This window comes from Dreissena polymorpha, chromosome 2 (assembly GCF_020536995.1).
Source record: "Dreissena polymorpha isolate Duluth1 chromosome 2, UMN_Dpol_1.0, whole genome shotgun sequence".
Lineage (NCBI taxonomy): Eukaryota > Metazoa > Mollusca > Bivalvia > Myida > Dreissenidae > Dreissena > Dreissena polymorpha.
The window spans coordinates 150832721-150852916 of NC_068356.1; the positions used below are offsets into that span (position 1 = coordinate 150832721).

The window sequence follows — 20196 nt, forward strand, 5'->3', positions numbered from 1 at the left end:
AAGCGTCTCTACTGCTATTGGTAAGCGGTGACCGGCTGTTGGAAAGCACAAAGCGTCTCTACTGCTATTGGTAAGCGGTGACCGGCTGTTGGAAAAGCACAAAGCGTCTCTACTGCTATTGGTAAGCGGTGACCGGCTGTTGGAAAGCACAAAGCGTCTGTACTGCTATTGGTAAGCGGTGACCGGCTGTTGGAAAGCACAAAGCGTCTCTACTGCTATTGGTAAGCGGTGACCGGCTGTTGGAAAGCACAAAGCGTCTCTACTGCTATTGGTAAGCGGTGACCGGCTGTTGGAAAGCACAAAGCGTCTCTACTGCATATGGTAAGCGGTGACCGGCTGTTGGAAAGCACAAAGCGTCTCTACTGCTATTGGTAAGCGGTGACCGGCTGTTGGAAAGCACAAAGCGTCTCTACTGCTATTGGTAAGCGGTGACCGGCTGTTGGAAAGCACAAAGCGTCTCTATTGCTATTGGTAAGCGGTGACCGGCTGTTGGAAAGCACAAAGCGTCTCTACTGCTATTGGTAAGCGGTGACCGGCTGTTGGAAAGCACAAAGCGTCTCTACTGCTATTGGTAAGCGGTGACCGGCTGTTGGAAAGCACAAAGCGTCTCTACTGCTATTGGTAAGCGGTGACCGGCTGTTGGAAAGCACAAAGCGTCTCTACTGCTATTGGTAAGCGGTGACCGGCTGTTGGAAAGCACAAAGCGTCTACTGCTATTGGTAAGCGGTGACCGGCTGTTGGAAAGCACAAAGCGTCTCTACTGCTATTGGTAAGCGGTGACCGGCTGTTGGGAAGCACAAAGCGTCTCTACTGCTATTGGTAAGCGGTGACCGGCTGTTGAAAAGCACAAAGCGTCTCTACTGCTATTGGTAAGCGGTGACCGGCTGTTGGAAAGCACAAAGCGTCTCTACTGCTATTGGTAAGCGGTGACCGGCTGTTGGAAAGCACAAAGCGTCTCTACTGCTATTGGTAAGCGGTGACCGGCTGTTGGAAAGCACAAAGCGTCTCTACTGCTATTGGTAAGCGGTGACCGGCTGTTGGAAAGCACAAAGCGTCTCTACTGCTATTGGTAAGCGGTGACCGGCTGTTGGAAAGCACAAAGCGTCTCTACTGCTATTGGTAAGCGGTGACCGGCTGTTGGGAAGCACAAAGCGTCTCTACTGCTATTGGTAAGCGGTGACCGGCTGTTGGAAAGCACAAAGCGTCTCTACTGCTATTGGTAAGCGGTGACCGGCTGTTGGAAAGCACAAAGCATCTCTACTGCTATTGGTAAGCGGTGACCGGCTGTTGGAAAGCACAAAGCGTCTCTACTGCTATTGGTAAGCGGTGACCGGCTGTTGGAAAGCACAAAGCGTCTTTACTGCTATTGGTAAGCGGTGACCGGCTGTTGGAAAGCACAAAGCGTCTCTACTGCTATTGGTAAGCGGTGACCGGCTGTTGGAAAGCACAAAGCGTCTCTACTGCTATTGGTAAGCGGTGACCGGCTGTTGGAAAGCACAAAGCGTCTCTACTGCTATTGGTAAGAGGTGACCGGCTTTTGGAAAGCACAAAGCATCTCTACTGCTATTGGTAAGCGGTGACCGGCTGTTGGAAAGCACAAAGCGTCTCTACTGCTATTGGTAAGCGGTGATCTCATCTTAAATGCTTTAACTTTAAGAGTAGACTGAACTCCAATTTCCAACACTCGTTTCGGTGACGCACATGCGTGCTGTGCAATTTTCTAATAAACATTTGTTGTTTTTTTATCTCAAACGTAGTATTTTGCGTTAATTGACACCCGCATTAAATAATTCCCAAATAACCATATGATATCAGCGTTCTAGATAAGCTGCGTATCAGCATAAAATACGCATTAGAAATATCAAGATACACTCAATTTATCATTTCCGCGCGTACATTTAAGCAAGCCAATCTGGACTTACGCAAATGATGTAAATTCTCTGTGTACAACGTAAATTTTTTTATAAACAGCTGATTGTCTTTCGCCAAAATATGAGACTGGTTATCTTAAAATTAAGCGCTAATTTGTGTGCTGGATTGTAGAAATAGTTAACCAGTCGGTATGTATGTTCTGTATCATATAGACGCATGGAAATTCAGTATTGATTTTTTAACAGACAGTCAAGCGCTTATGTGTTTATTAAATTACAGTACACTCCACGCGTTTTCCCCAATTTCCCTCGTTACTCCGCGGGGATTGACCTGGAGGGAGATGAAGAAAATCCCGCGATACGCGGCGTTTGCATGATTTTGGACGCGGCGGTTAACGATCTGCAAAACTGATAAGCCGCCGCGGCGGCCCTTGGCGTTGGCAACGCGGGGGAAACTCTGCGTTTTACGAGATAATGATCAATTTAACTTTGTTCTACTTTCTGATTTTCAAATAAAATTACATTTACATGTATTCCAAGTACATATATATTTATTTATATATATATAATTAACCATTAAAAAACAACCAAGATAGATCGATACCCACGTGGTTGTAGAAGTAGTTGTATAGAAAACTCATTGATTTACGACAAACAAAACGTTGTCTTTAAACTGATACTTACCAATTAATATAATCACAGTTTGAAACATTGTTTTTATTTTGATAATTTAATCCAAAGTTTTCATGTAAGCAGGTGTTTTTTCTATACTGAACATGTAAACAAATGACCAAGGACCCTAAAAGTCTCAAAAACCTGTGTGGATTGACAGTTTGACGTTATCAAAGAAAAGCCGCTTCCTGTCTGAAGGCATAACTTACTCAAGTAAACACGTTCAACGAATGCATAAGGAATGGTTTTAATTGTCGGAACAAAGTCGATTCTCTGCTCACTAATGCATGTATTTTCTCTTTGTAGGTAGGTTATTCAATTGATTGCTAAAAGAAGGTGGTAACTATTGAGTTGATAGTTGCATTAAATATTCACAGTTGTATTCTAATTGCATCGACATTCAAACAATGTTTACCAGTAATTATGGACCAAATCGGCAGTGTGACATTCACACATGTTAATCCCTTTTGTCAAAACACCGCAGACAGCAGTCTACACAATAGGTCAGTAGACAAGCTTTGCGTGTTTTTAAAACATCGAACACTTAATCCAGTTCCGCCCAGATGTGTTTTCTTTAATCAGTTTACAGTACAATTACTGTTAAAATAATAACTCTACTAAAATACCGTAACGATAAAGATTTGGCGTGCTCGATTTGAAATAATTTTGTAGGAAGTATCAACTTATTCGCGATATAATTTTGTTAAAAAATACCAAAGAAGCTTTTAACCGAAATCAACAGAATTCAGTGTTCTCTGCATATCAAAAAATCAATACACGCACGCTTTGCAGGAGTATACCTTGACCTTGTACATTGCAGCATAATTTTTGCGCTTTTTTGTCGGAAAATATACATGATGACTGTATATTGGAAGCATTTGTAAACGTCGTGTTAACATTTAAAATCGTAGTGTGTTTCGGATTACCAATTATTATTCTCATTTGGAAATTTTACGGAACATTTATCCTTATAAACTTTAAACGATAACCTGGCGTATTAATTCATATTGTAGACGTACCTGTGAATTAAAACATATATTAATTTTCTATACAATTTTCTTTTTTATAAATGTACTACAGTATTTAAACAATTTATTATAACAATGTTTATATTTTTTGGCATGCCCAGTAGCACACTGCTAACGCGGCAGTACTGCGCGGCGGTCACTGATACCGACTAGGCTAAAGTAATACACGCCGCAGGAATTAGCGAACGCGGCGTAACGCAGAGCGTTTTATTGAGTTCACCTCGCTCTCCAAACGCCGCGTGAACACTCGCTAGCAGAAAAAACCCGCGGAGGGAGCGCGTTTTTTGGGGAAAACGCGTGGAGTGTACTGTACATGAAGTGGTGAGCATGGCTTCTTCCAAGCCATCACAAATTACTTCTCAAAGTAAAATTGATTCTTTGTGTAAGGCAAAAATTGTATCGAGTAATAAAATTGTACTGCCAATACTGAATGATTTAATTTCCTCTGTTTTCAAATAAAAAAGGAACCACTAAAACGCTAATAAAACAACTGTTGAAAGTTGGCAAAAAAGTTTTCCGTGGCCCATGGTGGTTGACAATAAGGACGAAGATCTTCTTAAATGTAATCTGCAAACAATACAAGTTAAAATAACAAGAAATTAAGAAACCTTTTAATATGAAGGAATACACATAGTTAATGGTTATTTGTGTTTAACATTATTAAAGTAGCGTGTCTGTACCCTGGCTATATTCTGGTTTTACTTTTAGCAAATTACCATTCAAGCAAGTCAAAATTTGACCATTTACCTCCATGCTTTGAAAAGTGGGGGTATTTACCACCATGGGTAAAAAATTATCTATAACGCTGTGATATCTGTTGTTAATTTGAATGTTTTTATCATTTGCGCTGTTCATTGCAATTTCTCATCTGCTTGCTGCCATCTTGGACGAGTGTAAAAACAGGTGTGCTCAATCTTGATACATCGACTATCATCGGTATCCTCCGCAATATAGAGAAGGATGCGTGGATACCTGATAGCAACGTAATTTTGTAAATAATCGGCTAAATTCCCAAACCAAAATGTAAGTCAGTTGTCGTTTGGCGATGACTCGAGAAGCTCAATTGGCACTCCCTCTAAGACATTATCGCTAAATGACATTGTAATCTTATTGGGTATATTGGGAAAATTTTGTGTTTTTCGGAGGAAATTTTGATCAGATGAAAAAACGTTGATTTTTGCAATTGGGAAGCAGCCGAATATCGGAAGTAATTTTGGGCCAAAAAAATCACTGATACGCATCATGAAAATGCATTAAAATTAATCTTCACAGTTATACTTTAGTTTAACCAATATTTACAATTTTAAACGGATAAGATATAGAATAACAAGTCTCGCTTTCAGTTATCAATGCATGAATCATGATTGTGCTTTCAGCAAAATTTAAAATGACTTTCTTTATAATTTAATCCATGTCTGTTTTAATAATGCATTGTAAAAATGCTGTAGAAATCTTTTGTTTCTTTATTGTAATCGCGAATTGCAATAAATTGGGATTATTTGATGTTTTTAAAATCTTTTTAGCATATCAACGCAAGTTTTGCAACGCCATGTTGTTTGTTTAATGGTGAGGTTGATCGGCTGTGCTTGAACTAATACATCGGTTGCACCGGTATAAATTTTTTATCGATTCATGTTTGTAATCGATAAAAAAGGCCGTTTTTGACAGTTTTGGGCACAAAGTCAGCTTTAAACAAATTTAAACGGCTGTTTTTGTAAAAAAATAGCGGCCGTGTTAGATTTGTGAGTTGTCTGTTTCAAAATTGTGAAATGTCAGTCCACGTGCAGTCTCAAAGAAGGAAAAAAAGCCCTGATTCTGGCAATGCAAAAAATAAGCTTTTTTTTTATCATGACAAACCATAATTATTAATTTATAACATTTAAAATGGCAGGATTGTTAACTTAAATCAACTTCATTCACTCTCACAATTGATACACTCAAAATATTGTAGCACTGTTTATTGTCTTCGATCTTTCCTGTAAGTAAACGAGAGCGTCGATGGCGCTGAAAGCATAGTTGCAAGATACAGGGAAGTTGCTGCTGAAGTAAATGTTTAGGTCAAAATATACTAAATAGTTTCCTTATATGTTTCGATCTAAAAGCGACAACTTTGAGCGAAAATAAATACAACATTTTGCACATAGAGACCCCCATAACCATATCTTTTCTTGACAGGCATTCTTAGCTGAATTGATTTAAGCAATAAAAGATATGTCATGTTCAAACCAAAAAAGAATTCGACTCAAATCAAAATCGACTGTTTTTGCGCCTTTTTCTCAGCCGTTTTCTAGTGGATTGTTACCTTTTGCAGTGCCATTTTTTACTTTAATCTCCAACTTAATCCTATTTCAGGGATTTAGTAGTGAACACCTATGCTTACCCTATCAATATCTCCAAACGATAAAACCAGAACAACAGTCTAAAGTGTATAACATGCCTTCGAGGAAAATATGATGATTTGTTAAGAGAGTACAGCTCGATTATTTAGTATATTGTAACCTTAACGATTGCTGACATCACGAGTCGCCCCCCTTGTAACCAAATTGTTCTATTTTTAGAAACAGGAATTCCAAATAGTGACGAATGTGAATGGTTACAAAATGACATAACTATGAAAATAAATACGTAGAATTACATTATTTCACGCATACCATTATGCAACCATCCGTTTTCTTTTCCAACTTGATACATTTACAGCTTTCCATTTAATATTTTACAGACACAACACTCGTCCAGAATTCGCGCGAATCCATTAAATCCGATGCCACATTTAAACCCTTAGCTCTACTCGTAACGTTAATTTCTGGCTCAAAGTAAATCATTTTAACTTCAATTTACACATCTCTATTACTTTCAAACTCTACTTCATCAAATCCATAGGGCCACGACTTTTTTTTTTATTGGTTTACAAAAATTATTTTGAAAATGGTCCATCGGGCGGTCGAAAAAAAACAACAACAAACAAACGGAAAAAAAAGTTAATACTAATAACATCAGAACAAAGACAACATATCTTTTATAACCTTAACACAGAGACAAAAAATCAAATTATGCAATGAAACACATCTATATCTTCAAATGAAATGAGTCCTAAAAGCACCTTTTGTAACATCAGGCAATTTTAAACACTCCATTACATGACATGCGTTCTTCTCCCATTAAAACGAAAAACTGCGCTTCATTTCCATAATTCGATGCGCTTCATTACGCAATGCAATGCCCGTTGCATAAATCTTATATAAGATAAACTACTCATACACAAATTACCCGGTATGTGTTTGCTCTTACTCGACTTATGAGATCGTACATAAAAAAAAATCGAGGTAGATCGATCCATGCGTCGTCGCGGTAATGTTTGTCAAAGTTATTGTTGTCATGAAAACTCGTTGATTTACAACGCAAAACGTCTTATTTGACTGATGCGAATTAATTAAATCATATTTGTCAACTTCGCTTTTGCTTTATTTTGATAATTTAATCCAAAGTTTAATGTTAGCAAGTGTTTTTTTTACCGGAATTGTAAACAAGGAGTCAGTTAAAGTCTTCCGAAAATGTGCAGTCTGTGTGAATTGACAGTTTGACGTCATCAAAGGAAAGCCGCTTTCTGTCGGAAGCAATAAAGCGACAAATTTCGCGCCGAAAAAATTGGCTTCCTTTGTCTAGCAATCAACATGCCGAACCAATCGTGTGTTTGTTTCTCAATTGCAATCCTCCAATTTAATAAAAGCACGTGCATAGCTCCGCCTTCGAATCTTTTGCCGAGAACGGAGGCGGAGTTTAATGGTTAATTGAGCTAGTGTTTTACGCAAGTTGAGTTCCGATTTGCCGAAATTACTCGGCCCTAAGCATTGAAACGACAAATACATTTATCAATGATTTTCCGAGATATACCGATTTGTTCCGATTTCCAAACTTTCTGTACAGTTCCTATAAACTATGGCGGACGTGTTTACAAAATTCCTAAACACATATATCGTAAATAATGGCAGTGTTTTATTGGATTATTTATACTAATTATCAAATACTTTTTTATCTACTATAATATCGGGTTTGTTTAATATAATTAACATGTTAAACAATATAGTTGCGTCACAGACTCGGAAATAAATTTTGATGGGGTCGACATTTTACTGACGCTGATTTTCTTATTGTCTGTAATTTTTACCCGAAATAAATTTTGAGAAGTGCCCATAAAAGGACTGGTACATAATGTGTCACATTGAAAAATATCCCGATCTCTGCAATATATGTGAACCAATCGTTGATTGTACTTACTTGATTTTATTCGCAACCATACTCAAACCGGATCGTTTTTTTTTCTCGTTTCGCTCGTTTTGCAGTGCGGTCGGGAATAAAATATTTAAAAAAAAGACGATTTTCCGATTTTATTTTTTTTCCCTTTTTCCAAAAATTAGGGTCGGCGGTTTTGTAAACCAAGAAATATAAAAGTCGTGGCCTAGAAAGGCAGGTCAGAACCCATGTCATAAATCAGAAAACATTCATCGTACTCCGCCATTTTTTACGCATTTTCAAAGAATAAAAGTGCTTAATGCCCCACTTCCTGCTGAGAATATGTTTTAATTTCTATTTATAATTAACCGATGAAATGTTACATATTCTTAAACCAGGGCCTTATGAATTCAGTTATGTAAACATTTGACCTCTCATAGAACAGTAAACAAAGGAAATAGAAATTAGGTGTGAGGTCACTATCAACAAGAACAGAATTGTTTTACGAACGAAATTTGTTTTAGTTTCTTAGAAGGTTTTTTCACGTAAAACAGTCTTAGAAAAATTCACTTAAAACGGTGTCAGCAATATTCTTGGAAGAAAACGTTAGAAAAACGTTTCCAAAAAAAAATTGTAAGAATTACCATATACTAAATTAAATAGATATTTCGTCTGATTTTTGATCAGGTAAGGCTTAATAATGGTCAACCGATCGATGTGGGTTTTCGAAATGTCGTATATACCTTAAGCATAGATGCGTTGCACCTATGCTAAAAACAGTTCATATAATTATTATATTGGTAGAGTTCTAACTATTGAACTTATTACTCAGTCATATTCCCAGGAGCAAAAAGTGTTTTTTCCCCAAATCCAGTCTAAACTTTTCCAATTGATTTTACTTTAAGATGATAAGAAATAGAGCTTTAAATAACAAAAAAGAAAGAGTTCAAAGATATCTTAATGTTAAGAATTTCCTGCTTTATGTTAGTTTTATAATATTATATTTATTCATATTAAATAAAGCAAGAATACTTTTTTCCCAATTTCACGCAGATAATTTCAAAAACAGGCAAGAAAAAGCCCTGAATAATATATCATGAATTATATGCGCTAACAAACATGCTACAGTATGTGTAAAGCCATTACTTCTGACTTTTTTTGTCATGATACTTTTATTTACCAAAAATACTGATATTTCATGAAAGTACTCCTTCAATTCATGCATATTCTGTTGATGCAGTACTGCTTATAAGATGTGGTATTTATTTAACCGCACCCATTCATTAAAATCATGTTTGAATATGAGGTCATAATATATGTATTAGTCTTATTAAGGAATTGTAACAAAATTCACATACAAATTTGTCCATCAAACTAAATACCAACTATTCTTATTTTTATAAGACAAGTCAAGAAGTAAGTACAATATTATTAAATCTTCAACACATCATATTAACCCATTTACGCCTAGTGGACTCTCCCATCCTTCTAAATTGGATCATTTCATTTCCAAAATTAGGGATGTCTAGTATATTTATTGCTATATTTAGAATATTTCTTACAGAAATTCATTTAAGCAAACAGCGCAGACCCAGATGAGACGCCGCATTATGCGGCGTCTCATCTGGGTCTACGCTGTTTGCAATGTCCTTTTTTCAGGAAGCTAGGCATAAATGGGTTAAGATAAAATAATGTTTACTAATAAATAAGAAACAATAAAAAGTGCAGTCATTTTTCAGTCAGTTTTGATACCATTAAACTTAATTTTGATGATGAGAAAAAAGTTAAAGAGGTTTGAGTATACAAGATTTGTGGCGTTAAGATGGACAGAAAAGTGCAGTGCCTACTAACTATGAATGCTTGGGTCTTTAAAAAGCTGTTTGCCTAATTATTATGTAAACCACAAAATGTTCAGCCAAAGAATTGCGTTCGTCAATTAAATAATTATATTTGCATTTTCTTAAATGACCTTTAACAACGTTTCCTAACATGACCCTAAACATAGTTTCTTAACATGAAACTTAACATTGTTTGCTGACATGACCCTAAACTTTGTTTCTTAACAAGACCCTTAACATTGTTTCCCAACATGACACTTAACATAATTTGTATGCTTACATGATGCTTAACATTGTTTCCTGACATGACACTTAACATCATTTCCTAACATGATCCTTTACATTGTTTTCCTTAAATGATTCATAACATTGTTTCCTAATTTGACACTTGACATTGTTTCCTATCATGATCCTTAACATCTTTTTCTAACATGACCCTAAACATTGTTTCTATACATGACCCTAACCATTGTTTCCTAACATGATCCTACACATCGTTTCCTAACATGACCCTTATCTTGTTTCAAAACATGACCATTAACACAGTTTCCGAACATAACCCTCAAAATCGTTTCCTAACATAACACTTAACATTGTTTTCTAACATGACCCTTTACAGAGCTCCAGATAAGGGTCGTATTTTTGTAATTATGAATTATTTTCAAGTCTGTTACGTATTTATTTTAAAATCTGGTCGTACCATTAAGAATTACAAAATCAAGTTACGAATATTATTTTTACATGGGTTCGTATCGATTTTTATTGAGTTCTTTTCGCGTAGTAAAGATATTTTCGATAGAATGCAGGGCTTTTTTTCCTTCTTTGGGACCCGCCAAAAATCGGCCCTTTCCCCTCAGATTTTTTTTTCCCCTCAGCAGGTAAACTTTCCCCCAGACTTCATTTTTTTCCCCTAAAAAAAAAAAAAAAAAAAAAAAAAAAAAAATTTTTTTTTTTTTTTGGTTAAACTTTAAATACATAAGTTAACCTGATCCAGTGTAGAAAATATAACATATTGCATAATTAAATTATCTGTTGCCTTAATTTTGTTTTAAAAACAGCAAAATATGTTGAATTGATTATTTAAGACTTTCCTTATTTTCCCCAAAATCCGGCGTTTCGCGTGATTTTCCCCCCCAAAATCCGGCATTTTGCGTGATTTTTTTCCCCTCGAAAAAGGCCAGGCCCTTTCCCCAAAATCAGATAAAAACCCCTGGAATGGTTATCGGGTTTGTTTAACAAAGCGCATTTTTTTTCCAATATTTTATCTGTCAAAAAAAAAATGGCGGCATCCAGAGACGTCCTAAAACAAGAGGGCCTGAAAGGCCCAAAGTCGCTCACCTGAGATAACAAGATATTATTGGGACAAATCTTCTGACCAAGTTTCATGAAGATCAGAAAATACATGTGGCCTCTAGAGTGTTAGCAAGGTTTTATTATAGCCATATAAGGAAAAATGCCCCGCCCCCTGGCAGCCATGTTTTTCAACCAACCGGCATCATTTTCGAACTCGTCCAAGATATTATTGGGATGAATCTTCTGACCAATTTTCATAAAGATCAGACAATAAATGTGGCCTCTAGAGTGTTTTACTTATAATAGCCATAAGCCATATAAGGAAAAATGCCCTGTGAATTGGCAGCCATGTTTTTCAAGCAAACGTAACCATTTTCGAACTCATCCAAGATATCATTGAGACCAATCTTCTGACCAAATTTCATGACGATTGGACAAAAAATGTGGCCTCTAGAGAGTTAACAAGGCAAATGTTGACGCTGCACAACGCACAACGCACAACGGACAAAAGGCGATCACATTGTGCTCAGGTGAGCTAAAAACTGTAAAGCATACAAAAAAACACGCTTTTAACATATTGTACGCAATATGAGCCGAAGTTGAATGTTAAGAAAGACATTATAGAAAAGATCTAATTATGATGTTGTATGTTTAGTTGCTGACACAGTCTGAAAAGCTAACAAAAAGCGACACGACGGGACGGTCTCCAAACTTAAACAAACAAGAAACCGTCAGAGACGGGTGATGCTCCCCAAAGTTGTTTTTTTTTGTCACAATATTGCACTATATATTCAGATAAAAGGAAATGTCTTGAGGGGCATAACTTTGGACAAAATAATAGGATGGATGGTTTAGCAACTTAAAAATTTCAAAGGGCCATAACTCTCTAAATAAATAATCTAACCAGAACCCACAATATGAACATCTCCTTTTGGTAGTGAAGCTTCCCATAAAGTTTCATTGAATTTCGGTCATAAGTTGCTGAGAAATAGCTCGGACAAGAATTGCACTATATGTACAGTTAATGGAAAATTTCAAAGGGCCATAACTCTGTGAAAAATCATCCGACCAGAACCGGCTGATAATATGCACATCTCCTCTTGGTAGTAAAGCTTCCCATAAAGTTTCATTGAATTCCGGTCATTAGTTGCTGAGAAATAGCCCGGACAAGAATTGCACTATATGTACAGTTAATGGAAAATTTCAAAGGGCCATAACTCGGTGAAAAATCATTGACCAGAACCGGTTGATAATATGCACATCTCCTTTTGGTAGTGAAGCTTCCCATAAAGTTTCATTGAATTCCGGTCATTAGTTGCTGAGAAATAGCCCGGACAAGAATTGCACTATATGTACAGTTAATGGAAAATTTCAAAGGGCCATAACTCTCTAAATAAATAATCTAACCAGAACCCACAATATGAACATCTCCTTTTGGTAGTGAAGCTTCCCATAAAGTTTCATTGAATTTCGGTCATTAGTTGCTGAGAAATAGCTCGGACAAGAATTGCACTATATGTACAGTTAATGGAAAAATTCAAAGGGCCATAACTCTGAAAAATCATCCGACCAGAACCCGCTGATAATATGCACATCTCCTCTTGGTAGTGAAGCTTCCCATAAAGTTTCATTGAATTCCGGTCATAAGTTGCTGAGAAATAGCCCGGACAAAAATTTTGCACGGACGGACAGACACACACACACGCACGGACAGACGAAGCGGCGACTATATGCTCCCCCAAAATAAATTTTGGGGGAGCATAAAAATATTGTAAAATACTGAATAGACACTGTTGAACTTGTATAAATAAAGTTGCAAGTATGTTTATTTTGATTTTTTGCCGGAAAATACCCATTATCATATATTTTTAGGTCATTTAGAAAAGTTAAGAATTATTTTCCAAAACTTAGTAGTAACTTTGAGAATAAAATTTCAGACTTAATTTTTTTTTTTGAAAATCTGGTAGTAACATTAAGAATTTCAAAAAACCTTATCTGGAGCTTTGCCTTTACATTGTTTTCTAACATGACCCTTAACATTTTTTCCTAACATGACCCTAAACATTGTTTCCTAACATGACTCTTAACATTGTTTTCTAACATGTCCCTTAACATTGTTTCCTAACATGTCCCTTAACATTGTTTTCTAACATATCCCTTAACATTGTTTCCTAACATGACCCTAAACATTGTTTCCTAACATGACTCTTAACATTGTTTTCTAACATGACTTTTAACATTATTTCCTAACATGACTCTTAACACTGTTCCCTAACATGATCTTTAACATTTTGTCCAAACATGACCATTAATATTGTTTCCTAACATGACCCTTAACATAGTTTTCTAACATGACCCTTAACATCGTTCCCTAACATGACTCTTAACATTGTTTCCTAACATGACCCTTAACATTGTTTTCTAACATGACCCTAAACATCGTTTCCTTACATGACAATTAACATTGTTTCCTAACATGACCCTTAACATTGTTACCTTAAATGACACTTAATATTGTTTCCTTATATGATTCTTAACATTTTTTCCTAACATGACCTTAACAATTGTTTCCTAACATGACCTTTAACATTGTTTTCTACCATGACCCTTAACATTGATTTCCCAGGGCTCGACATTAACTTTTGAAGCCACTTGTATGGTTGGACAAGTAGACCAAAATCTCACTTGTCCTGACCAAAAAGCAACTTGTCATATCCATTATATCTTTTTCTGCTCAGTTCTTCGCAAAATAATGAAATAATACAAAATGCTCAAATCATAAAGACTTAAATCCTTCAAAATGCATGTTAACATAATTGTAGGCAATTTCAATACAAAAAGAACTGACTAGAAAAACAGGAAAACTCGAGGTTATTGATTTTTAAACATTATACAAAGCCATAATACCTGACAAAAACTTGTGGTTTGCCACCATAAAGCAGAAATTGTTCAAAATGATGTACATGTACAGTACTGAACTGATATTTTAAACAACATTAACATAACTCACTGACTAAATGCTCCCTGAGATTGTCCCCATAGAGATGACGTTAATTGTAAGATCAGTGTGTACCGGTGTCATAAAATGCATATTCTTTACAAGGGAGAATATTCATGTTATCTTGGCAAAGACAAATGTTTAGGGTTGCTTCCCTTGTGAACAGAATACGGTGTAGTATCACATGGAAGTATTGGAATATCTCACGCTTTGTCATTTAAACAAAATATAATTGAAAAAGTTGTGTGGTAACTCAACAGAAATAACGGATTTAAAGGTGTTTTCTATATGTAATTAAATTATAACGACCACTCGTCCCGTCGGACTAGCAAATTCTTTATTTACTTGTCCGGACTAACAATTGCGTTGTCCCGCACAGTCAGACTACCGTTAATGTCGAGACCTGTTTCCTAACACGACTCTTAACACTGTTTCCTAACATGACTATTAACATTATTACCTGATGTCTTATATAAATGATAATTAATTATTTTTTGCTATTTCCTCTTCGAAAAAGTTTGCAATGTTTTAAATTGTTACAGGTGAATATCGAACTGTTGACCGGTCAACAGTTTGAACTGTTGCCCGCTGGATTAATGACGTCATTTCGTCGAAAAAATGACGTCATTTTACAGTTAAACAGTCAAAATTATTTATTTTATCGATAACTGTTGTGTGTAAATAAACATTTAGTTTGCTGTTATTTTTATGTTGGAAATTTGATCAGGTAATAAAACACTTATTTCATGGATGCTTGGTGAACAGTCAAAACTGTTGTCCCTCGGTATCAGGGCTGACATTTGGAACTGTTGCCCGAGGCCGATACCAAAGTCATCCCTGATACCTTGGGAAACAGTTTTGACTGTTCACCGCGCATCCATGAAATAAGTGTATATTGTTTCCTAACATGACGCTTAAGGACGTATGCTGCAGTTTTAATGCAAATTTTGCTTCACCTAGAATTTGATAATTTTGGGTATTTAGGTAACCATCTGTTACGGATAGAAAAATAAAATAAAATTCATGGGTCACCAGTGTTGTTCATTTTTAATTCGCACTTGAACAACAAGCATATTTCAGCACAAGAACAATTAACCAATAAGGTAATACCATAAAAACTTGAGTAAATCAATGAAGAAAGTGTTGCAAACAACCTCTATTTCACACAAAATATGTAATACTGATTTAATACGACTGCAATTATAAAAAATATATAACATGAACAGATTGATTCATGTTTTTTTGTCAATTTTTAAACATAAACAAAAACAACAGAATTTCACATATGAAAATAAATAAAATGCATCAGTCATTTTAATTTTTACATGCTTTCCTGCACCTAGATTTTTTCCAAATTTACCTAAATGTTTAATCAGTTATAACTTAATACAAATACAACAAGCGATGTGTTTGTGAAACACTATGTCCCAATGTATTTGACCTTTGACCTTGTAGGATGACCTTGACTTTGACCTTTCACCACTCAAAATGTGCAGCTCCATGAGATACACATGCATGCCTAATATCAAGTTGCTATCTTCAATATTGCAAAAGTGTACATTAAATGAGCAATTTTGACCCATATATTTGACCTTTGACCTTGAAGGATGAACTTGACCTTGAATTTTTACCACTCAAAGTGTGCAGCTCCATGAGATACACATGCATGCCAAATATGAAGTTGCTATATTCAATATTGCAAAAGTTATGGCAAATGTTAAAGTTTGGGCAAACAAACACACAAACCAACAAGCAAATTCGTAGAATTGATATCCCCCGCAACATATGCTTTGTTTGAGGATGGGTGCAAATCGGACGGATAGTAAAAAGCATTTTTTCAAGATGCAAAGGGTCATAACTCTGTTTTTAACAGATGGTGTACAATGCCATTTGGCGTGCATCATCCTCTTATGCATATATATACTCATACGAAGTTTCAATGAAATCTGCCAAAGCAGTTCCAAGATATGGCTCCGGACACAAAAGTGCCGGCCGGACGGACAACGCCAAAACAATATCCCTCCGCCTCTTGCAGGGGATAACAAACCAACCAACAGACAGGGTAAAAACAATATGTCCCCCACTATAGTGGTGGGGGACATAAAAAGAAAACAATAGGTCACCAGGGTCGTTTGTTCACAAATGCAGTTTAACTGCATGTATTAAAATAGAATTTAAAAACACAGTGAAAACCATGTACATGGTGCACGTCAAAACACATACCAGTACATGTATGGTTGTATGCCAATGAAAAAGTAGATTTAAATGTGAATGAAAACACAAATAATGTGAAGCAAGATGAGTAAAACAAAAATTATACAGTATACAACTGAAAACAATATGTTAAAATAACATAATACAATATATTAAAGGGGCATATCAAAGGTATTGAGTGTAATTCTTGACATGACTTGCCAATGTTTTTATGTATGCCAATGCAAAAGAAGATTTTAATTAAAGTGAAAACACAAATTATATGTAGCAAGATCAAACAAATATAAGTTTATACTGAACCAAAAAACACACAATATAATTGAATATATTAAAAGGGACATATCCCTTTTTTTTTAATTCTTGACATGACTTTACCAATTTATTGTTGTATGCAAATGAAGATTTGAATATAATGAAAATACAAATTATAAATTATGTGGACAAGATCATTACATGTAAATTAGGTTGATTAAGTATTCAATTAAAACCAATCGGTACACAATACACTTAAAGGTGCATATTAACGGTATTAATTGTGATTCTTGATATTACTTCACCAATTCACGGCATATCATTTGTATGAATTAATGTGTATTGACGCAGTACCATATTATTTGAATTGCTAGGAAAATATATATAAAAAGAAATACAATTTTATCTTAACAGTTTGTGTACAATAAAAATCGAATCCAACACAAGTATTGCATTTTTAGGAAAACATTTACATACTACAAACAAGATCGCATGTGAATAGAGATACTATAGAAGGCAATTATGGCGCATATGTAAAGCAATCATTCACTACCTACAGGAACTTCGTTATCTATAAAAATAAAATTATATGATAATAATCTATTAGCTGTTGATACGCCACTGTTATGTAATAATACCCAAATCGGTATTTTGTTTTTAAATATACAATGACTCAGAAATTTTTAAGTGCAAAATACATTTTAAGAATGTACGAGGCTAGGTTGGTGCTAAGGAAAAAAAATTAGTAGCCAAATTTCAGCACTACGATAACGACCCACATTATAACCTTATTCGCTCAATGAACGACATAATCATTTTCATGAATCTATAGGTATCAACAATGACTGTATTAAATTATCAATAAAGTCACATTTAAATTAATTATTTGTTTCCTGAAATCAAATGATTTCATGTTTTTTTGTTTTTTTCATTTATATTAATTCTATTTTCATGCACTGGCATAAACGGTATACAATGTTAGAGCTTTCAGATATGCCCCAGTCTTTGATTGGGTGGGTCTTGCGTAACTCCTATTCGCCATCCCCCCCCCCTTCTCCCAATAATTTTTGCCGTAGTCTGGTGCTTCTTGATTCTTGAAAAATACATTTACTGCAATGTATTCTTGAATTGACATACTTTTCCATAGTTGCAATATATAATTTATTCAAACGTACCGGTAAATTTGTAAGTCTTAAATACTGCATTTACTGAGCGGCTAGGCTATATTTAGTTACACATCGTCTGTTTTTAAAAAAGCATGCTTTGCATGCGTAGAACTTGGCATTGCAGACGACAGCAATAATTTTGCGCTCTTTCTTATAACACGGGTTTTACTTGGCTGTATATACCTTTGTGTTGTATGTTGGAACATTAAAATCCAAACTGCATTGAGATTGTCGGATGCCATTAAAAACCAAACGACGGAAGCTGTATAACACGACCGTTAGTCACGAGCGCCACCTCTTTTTTGCGATGCATTGATAAATGAGCCAATTCTACTTCCGAAGTGGCGCTAATGACCGGATTTTTTTAAAGTCAATGAGCAAAGTGAGTAGCTTTTTTTAAAAAATCAACAAATTTCGCATTATTTTTAAAATCCAGCAATTAAGTGCGATTCAGCGATGCTTAATTTATCCACATATAATAACAATCCAATAGGAAACGTGATGACCTTAATAAATTGTGGCATGGAGACGTTTTAAAAAGAACCGCATCAAATTATTAACAGGTTTTAACAGGTTTTGTTTTTCATAACTTACTCGCCGTAAGTAATTTTACACTGCTCACCAATTGCAATTAACTTCTCATAATTAATGATTGTTTACAGTACGGTAAATAGGTGTGATGATGATGCCCGAAACCGTCTTTAATGTACTGCTTTATTTAGCGGTTTTATATCACGTATTAATGCTACAACTGTGATTTATTGTTAATAAACCTGCGATAAAGGCTTACTCTGTGACACACGTCAATCAAAAATAATAATCACCATATAACTCCGCTTCCATAAACATTCTCGTAACCGATTGGACGTTAAATATCACAGTTTGGCGACTGGAAAGTTACCCGAAAATTCCCCGTGATGCATCTGGCAGTATACATGACTGTGTTATGTGGCTTGAATATACAATCCGGTTATCTCTTATCAATGGTCTATCTATTACCACCTGGAGCTTTTATGGCGATTACATTTGGAAATCGGTACCGAGTTCTCTTTAAAAGTAAGGAATATTATATACTTATAGAGAAATATCAGGGTTTTTTGCAATCGCCATTTTCATTTACATTTTAAACTTTAATCGCCAGCTGAAAGATTCAATCGCCTTTGGCGATTTTGGCGATCGGAAACGCTAACATAGACGAGGTAGTTTTAATTATTTTTTATAACACATAGCTAATGTTAGATAGATCCATCTTTTTCTGATATTAATATAAAATAAAAATCGAGGGTGGCGGGCGTTCTTATTCGTTTTATTGACCTTTGAATTTATCATGTAAAATTTAAAAATATATAATTTCTTACTTTCAAACTTTTCTACCTTCCAGCTTATAGATTTCATTGCAATTTGCCCAAATGGCTTTTAGGTTATCAAAAAGATATAAGAAAACAAATAAAATTGGTTAAATTGATATCCCCCGCAACATTTTGTTTGTGATAGACGGGTGGATGAACTGACGTAAGGACGGACAAGGCCAATTCTATATCCCTCCGCCTTTAGAGGGGGATATTTACTTAGTTACCAGGCCAGGGCTTTTTTTCCTGACTTTGTGAAGCGGCCCTGGCCCCTCTCTTTGTGAAAAAATGAGTCGCGAACTTGTCAAAATTGTGAAAAATTGAGTCGCGAACTTTTCAAAATTGTGAAAAATTGAGTCGCGAACTTCTTAAAATTGTGAAAAAACGAGTCGCGAACTTCTTTAAATTGTGAAATTCAAAGTTCAATGCATTAGCATAGCTAAAGCATGTTAAACACTTGAATATTATCAAAATTTCCTTAAATAATGCAATAAAGGCATATTTTCCTTCTATGAATACTGTATTTGATACAATAACAACACATATACATATATCTGATTTGCAAAAAATTATTCATGTACCAAATGCAACTAAAATACCTGGTCCCAACAATTCTTTACCACAGGAATAACATTTATAAACATAGAACATTTCAAGGGCACATAACTCAGACATGTTCTGGACTTTACAGCTTTAGAACTCTGTTCTTTTTACTCTTGAAAATGTCAATAATTCTCTCAAAATCTGAAGAGGAAAATTCCTTCTTCATGATAATTTTCATGTTCTGTGAGCCTGACCCTCGCCAGTGTATGATGATCTCCCTGGGAGGTTGTCATTTGATCTGAAACATTAGGTATACATTGAAAAACAGTACTTTTGTAAGAAATGTAAACAAGTTATTTTATTTTTCACATTTTTTCACAAAGCATAAATAGACTACATACAAAGTTTGAATCATGAATATGTGTCATGAATATGCATTTAAATGAAAAAAATATATATGAAAAAACCACATTATTACATGTACTTTAACCAAGATTTCCAATCGTAAACAGATACGAATAACAAGTCTCGGTCATCAATACTAGGGGACGTTTTGACTAGGGGCCGTTTTGACTAGCTTCCATCAATACATAAGCCGCGGCAGATACTTTCACTTTTATCAAATGACTTTCCTTATAATGTTATCAATGTGCATGTTTCAAATCTTACCCTTCTGTAGAAAGCTTTTGTTTCTTTACTGTTATCCCAAATTTAAATAAATCGGGATTATTTTGCTTTTTTT

General features: G+C 35.3%; 1 protein-coding gene and 1 long non-coding RNA gene across 2 annotated transcripts in view; both read right to left on the reverse strand.

Annotated features, from left to right (window-relative positions):
• The window catches only part of LOC127869442 (uncharacterized), a 152302-nt gene that overhangs the window by 96698 nt on the left and 35408 nt on the right, over positions 1–20196 (reverse strand). The window lies entirely within an intron of this gene.
• Positions 19413–20195, reverse strand: LOC127869445 (uncharacterized). The gene is made up of 2 exons (XR_008044566.1): positions 20124–20195; positions 19413–19752 (listed from the first exon to the last, which is right to left on the reverse strand). It is a non-coding gene; the product is annotated as an uncharacterized LOC127869445 (long non-coding RNA).